The sequence below is a fragment of the Euprymna scolopes genome, chromosome 6 (genome assembly GCF_053919585.1).
Source record: "Euprymna scolopes isolate OS-2025 chromosome 6, ASM5391958v1, whole genome shotgun sequence".
NCBI classification, from domain to species: domain Eukaryota; kingdom Metazoa; phylum Mollusca; class Cephalopoda; order Sepiida; family Sepiolidae; genus Euprymna; species Euprymna scolopes.
In genome coordinates this window covers 164,392,013-164,398,916 of record NC_136487.1, presented here as the reverse complement: position 1 = coordinate 164,398,916, position 6,904 = coordinate 164,392,013, and the positions used below count along the sequence as shown (strand labels likewise).

The 6,904-nt window shown below is 34.9% G+C and overlaps 1 pseudogene; it reads right to left on the bottom strand.

Moving 5' to 3' along the window:
- Window positions 1-860: 860 nt before the first annotated feature.
- Window positions 861-1,074, bottom strand: LOC145278568 (U2 spliceosomal RNA; annotated as a pseudogene).
- Between the last annotated feature and the right edge of the window lie 5,830 nt (window positions 1,075-6,904).

Sequence of the window (6,904 nt, the reverse complement as noted above, 5' to 3'; positions counted from 1 at the left end):
AGCTAGTCATAGCTAGTCATAGCTTGCAGCATCTGCCGGAACAGATGGTATTTATTTGCTCCCCCACTGAGCAAATTAGGCACAAGGCCGTTTTTAATGTGAGGTAACAACCAGCTCCCCTAAAAGTAGGCAAAAAGGGGGCACTCTGGTCACCAAAAATAATAATTGTCCCAGTATAGGGGGTTTCCCCTCCATTGACTGGTACAAATTATCTTAAGTGCAGCATCTGCCGGAACAGATGGTATTTATTTGCTCCCCCACCGAGCAAATTAGGCACAAGGCCGATTTTTAATGTGAGGAGTGAAGGGAGGGGGAAGGGAAAAAAGGGACCAGCTCCCGAGAGGCGGGAATTGGGAGCTGGTTAATGGTCAGGCATGTGGGGTTGCCCCCACATCTGGTCTTTGCTAGTCATAGCTAGTCATAGCTTGCAGCATCTGAAGAACAGATACTACACTTTGATGGTATTTATTTGCTCCCCCACTGAGCAAATTAGGCACAAGGCCGTTTTTAATGTGAGGTAAAAACCAGCTCCCCTAAAAGTAGGCAAAAAGGGGGCACTCTGGTCACCAAAAATAATAATTGTCCCAGTATAGGGGGTTTCCCCTCCATTGACTGGTACAAATTATCTTAAGTGCAGCATCTGCCGGAACAGATGGTATTTATTTGCTCCCCCACCGAGCAAATTAGGCACAAGGCCGATTTTTAATGTGAGGAGTGAAGGGAGGGGGAAGGGAAAAAGGGGACCAGCTCCCGAGAGGTGGGAAATGGGAGTTGGTTTAAGGTCAGGCATGTGGGGTTGCCCCCACATCTGGTCTTTGCTAGTCATAGCTTGCAGTATCTGCCGGAACAGATGGTGTTTATTTGCTCCCCCACTGAGCAAATTAGGCACAAGGCCGTTTTTAATGTGAGGTAAAAACCAGCTCCCCTAAAAGGGGTCACTCTGGTTACCAAAAATAATAATTGTCCCAGTATAGAGGGTTTCCCCTCCATTGACTGGTACAAATTATCTTAAGTGCAGCATCTGCCGGAACAGATACTACACTTTGATCTTGACCAAAAGGCCAAGAAAAATATTCTGTAATTACAGACAAATAACGTTGTTCTTTGTCTGATTTCATGGGCGTTGTTTTCTTGTAGGCTGACATCAAAGGTGGGTGATCTGTGAATAATTCTACCTGCCTGGCTTCAATTTGTGATTTGAAATGAAATACGGTCAGATAAACGGCTAGTAATTCGCGATCAAACGAAGACAATTTCCTTTAACTGTTATTCAATTTCTTAGAGAAACAGCAAAGTTAGAGCTGTCAGTCACTGAATGATAATTGGTAACATTTGAGATAGAATGGGAAAGGCCAGTTATATTAGCTTACATTTATTTAATTTCAGTAAAAGATTTTCTTTCAGCTTCACTAAATTTCAATGATTTGTCTTTAGGATGTAACTTATTAAATTCACCAATGGTACCACTATATCAGCAAATTTCGGAATTAATTTTCTATAAAAAATTATCATTCCGAGAAACCTTCGCAACGATGCTGATTCATTAGGTTCAGGGAAGTTATTAATTTTGGCCATTTTTTCTACTGTGGGGTTTCAGTCCTTCTCGCCAATATGGAATTTTAAATGATTAAAAGAAGATTTGAAAAATTCGCATTTATTGAGGGATAATTTTAGATTATTCACTTTGAGAATGTGGAAAACACATTTCAAATCTTGTATATGAGATGTTTCTGATTCAGACATTATCAACAAATCCCCCATATAAATAAATAAACAATCCATATTCATATGCGATGATAATGATAGATATCACTCTGAACTTTCGACCCAAAGTTGAATAGCAATTGCTCAAAACGACAAGGCACTACAATACGGCTGACTAGAATGCCATTAGATATCGAATCAGAGATGCTTCATGGAGAAATTTATTTTCCTTTCTTACGTAATAGTACGCAAATGAGACTACTAAATGGTTCAAAGCAGCAATGGTATTACGTGTTCCCACACAGTAGGTCTATAGTAAACCCCACTCTCCCCAATGGTTTACATCTACTTGAGCATTAGGAACGCGTAATTTTTGGAAAATCTAAAGCAGTGGAGTAAATAATAGTCAATCAACAATTTCCCCTATAATTCAACAATCATAAGGTTGCTTGCAGGGCAACCGAGAAAGCTAATATGTTTCCCGTCAGTTTTCCTAAAACTCTACTTTGGACAACTCCCTTCCTAATTCTCTTTTGCGGACAAAAACCACAGATGTTGATCTGAAAATTACCACTTCTCAAGTACATAATATAATAGAAAACCTTGGCACGTCAAAAGCATGTAAACTTGATTTCATCCCGGCTGTGCTATTAAAAAAATATCTGCTGAGGTTGCTTCAGTTCTCTCCAAACTCTGTAATAAATACTTGACGAACCATGCTTTTATTACTGCTGGAAAACTGCTTCTGTGGTACCAGTTTACAAGACTTCTGGCGAAAGAACTAACTCATTAAATTAGTGCTCCATTAACCTTCTCACTCGTTTCGCCAAAATGCGTAATCAAGCTCTAGTCTACCAACTCACAATTGGCTAACTTCTGCTGATATTCTAACTGTAATCTCTGGGCGTTTATATCATGCACTGGATGAGAAACGGGAAGGGACAGTTAGTAGCTTTGTATATATCTTAGAGTTTTGACAAGGAATGGCACGATGGTCTTCTCATGAAAACCTTGTGGTATTACTGGACAAATACTTAACATAATTATATCCTTCTAAAGTAACAGGAGAATTCAGGTTATCTTCGATGGTCGTGCATCTAGACTATATGATATGAATGCGGGTGTTCTGCAGAGATCGACTATTGGGCCTTTGTTATTCCTGACACCGTTCACAGGAAACATGAGTTGGAAGTGATAAATTGAGAGCATTGGCAAGGCTGCTTTGAAGAATGTGGGTTCTCGCTACTTACTTAGTAGTTATATACTCATGAAAGTATTCTGAACCACTAAAAGGCCACCATTTGCCCATGCATAGAGTATTATTGCCACATTTGTGCTGGTGCATCTGTTACAAGTCTCCAACTTCTGGACTGGGTTCAAATGTGAGTCGCTAACTTTTTAGGTCATGAACGATCATCTAAGATTCAACCCCTGTCCCATCGATGAAATATTGCATCGCTTTGCCTATTTTACACGTATTTTAATAGTGAATGCTCCGACGAACTACAAGCCATTGAAGCCCTCGGCGAAAATACTCCCTACAAAACCGACAAGCGGCAAATTTCTACCCTTTCACAGTAGAGACCCTTAGATCTAAGAAAGCTTTTTCCTCTAAGATTTTCTTCCCAAGAACAGCTAGATTTGAAATTCCTTGCTTAAACTGTACTGGCATGCAAACGTTCAAGTGTAATATTCTTTCAACGTATTTCTCTAATGCATCAAATTGGCACCGTGCCTTGTTTAGGTTGAAAATGTAATAAATAATAAGAACAAATAAAATAAACAACTATATTGTTCACAAGTTACCAAAAGGGAAATGGTTTTAATCATGAAATCGCATTCAAATAAGAAAATAAGATGGTTTAGAAAATGGTTTAAATCATGAAATTAAAATCACATTCAATTCATGAAAATAAGATTGTTTAGAAAATGATTTTAATCATGAAATTTAAATCACATTAAATTTATGGAAATAAGATCGTTTAAAATTGATATTAAAAATATCAGAAAACAAAGCAGTTTTAGTTTAGTTTTATTTACAATGTTTTGTAGGAACAACAGCTTAATAGAAATTAGCATAAACGACAAATATAAAGCGTAAATCTCGTAAAATAATATTGAATGTATTTCACCATAAATGGCGTTTGGAATAATAACTTTATTCAATTAGTAAAAAAGGTATTCGTCTGTTTTGTTACATTACAAAACTATTTTAAGAGTAGGATTTATGCCGTCAATCGTTGTTGATGAAGACTACAAGCATCATTGGTTTTGATGCAAAGATCAGAGTTTACTATTTGTTGTGCTGCCACATATAACCGACCATTTGCATTGTTTAATAAAGGGGATATCTCTCTAGACTGCGGCAATATTGTTTTCTTTTCTTATAAAGAGTGCTTCGTTTCTGAGAGCTTGGTTAAAAACCGACCTTGCATCTAACTATGGGATGGAAGTAAACAAAACATCACTGGTTTGTATACTATCTGAGGATGCTGTGACTTGCGCATGGCGTATTTTTTAAAAGTTTAACGGACTTGAATCTATCACATCTATCGTCCGGAAACACATGGTCCTGATAGCAAGATGGAATAAAGACGACCAAGCGTGATGCAAGATACAGGAGTTGTCACCAATATATACGGCGCCTAGTAATTCTGGCCGGCCTTATCGTAGCTTTACTTTGGGGGATTTCGGGAAGGCAACTTCGCTTATAAAAAGAATGAACAATTATGAACTTGATTCCTTACTTAATCGTCAAAACAAACGTTAAAAATACATGGAAATCTACAGCACTCAATGAACTTTATTTAATTATGTAAAGATTACCGTAGTTTTTCCAAACGGTAATAAATTGTTTTAGTTTTTTTTATGTCGCCACGCAAAAAATATAAAGCGAGATAAAAGATGAAAATATTTAGAAATCCAGACAATTATGTTATAATACTTTTTGCACATTCTTATAGCAAATAATTCTAAATCTTACTTAGATAAAAAAAAAAAATTGATCCAGAAAGTTATAAAAATATTTAAAATAGGTTATTAATCGATACTAACAACTGCGATGATTTGTGTGCTTTCTTTCATTTTCTACCCGCGCCTATCATACGTAATGTGTGCATAGTTATATCTCGCTATTAAAGTGTTTACACGGAAATATGTTCTTAATCTTTATACATCTACTATCTTATATACTGTTATAATATTGAGAGTTCAATCTCTCTTATTATATGCTTTTATAATATTATATACTGTTAAAATATTCTAATATTATATTACTGTTATAATATTCAATCTCTTTTGTTAGAAATTCTTATAATATCGGGGTAGTTCAATCTCTCTGCTTTATAAAAGTTTGGGATAAGCAGGAAAAATATATATCTTATTTGATTGGTTCAACCCTGTATTCTTCTATGCAACGGTCTTCTTGCAGACAATATGTTGCTTCTCTTAGATATTCCTATGATTATTATTATGATCTGTCTACTTCAGAAGTGTAATCTTTTCTGCGTTTTATTTTCCGGCGGACTTGATTCATTAGTTCCATTATTTTTATCAATTCGCCATTTGCTAGAGATTCCGATCAGAGCTGATTATTCCCAAAAAAGTTAAGCTAGAGAGACCCTCGCATCGGTTCACTTTACATCAGAACTATAGCGTTTTCTTAAGTATTTAGTTCAATTAATATATTCGCGCATAGATATAATTATCATTCGACCTCGTAATATAATTATATTATGTGGATTAACGCTATGCACGGAGGAAAGTTTCACAAAATAACAAATCTTCAAAGAAAACTACTGTTCGATTATTGAGGAAAAATAATAGGCTTAGAAGTCAATTTATAAAATTATGCAACCACAACAACACACAATAAAACGACAGGAAAAGTCTATATAGCCCTTGTATATTTATGTTAACCACCTGGAAAACATATTTTATACATGTATATTTAATTAATAATTAAAATGTCGTTGGATTAAAAGCTGTTCAATACTGTAAAAAAAGACATCATAAAACATAAGTATTAATATTTACAAGACGATCCCAGAAAGGAACAATAGCTAAATTAGATGTAACTATAATATAAATGGAAATTCAGATTTAAATTATGTAGACTAACAACAAAATATACTGTTTTGCAAAGGAGTAAAAATAAGTATATTTAAGCGTACTGTACGACGGAGTATATATATATATATATATATATATATATATATATATATATATATATATATATATATATATATATATATATATGTTTGCTGCAAAGGAAAAAATTAAAACATGCATAAATAGCTATTATGTTACGCATGCATATTAGTAATGCGGTCGTCAGACCTGGAAAATGTAATCTTTTTTTTATTTTCACACTTTTGCACCGATTTTTCTTAGCTAAAACTCTAATGTGAAGTCGAATACCCTATATATTAAGTTTCATGTCTGAAGAACAAACACTTACAGGAATTCTTTTTTAAACAAATATATATACTCATGCATAAATATATGTATAGAAATAGGTTAGGGTTTACTATAAAACTTTTTATGCAAGTATGAATCATGTAGGATATCTGCATGATTATAATTACACGTAATAGTTAGCTCAAATTATTCCCCACAGAAAACCGAAAACAAATAATAGGGAGTAAGATGAAATTAATGTTTAAAAGAATATGTAAATAAGCTAGATCTTTCGCAGATTACTGCAATTCCACAACCCGCGTATAACAAAGGCGTAAGTTCTTTTTAAAAAATAGAAACGACGGGTTTTAGTATGGTTATTAATACATCGGAAAGCTCAAATTTATATATATACTAGCATTTAAGCCTGGCGATGCCGGGATATTTGGAGGTGTGTGCTGATCAAAAATAAAAAAAAATAGTGGTAGTAGGAAAGCAAGCTAAAACACGTACCGAGAAGACGAAAAGAACGGGAAAAAAAAAAACTGACGTCTTAGCTGTTAAGCCTTTCGAAGATATCGGCAATAAAAGCGATTCAACCTGTAGAAAAGTGCCCAGTTGAAGGTGAAGATATGAATGTTTTTAGCCAATTTTTCGATATTTGTCGTCTGAAAGGTCGAACATCAAACCGATACTGATCTAAGAAAAAATCCGTCGCCTCTCTCAAAAGTGTGAGTCAGACATGCAAACATACATTCATACATACATACATTTATATATTGGCAAATCAAATTTTCGGCCC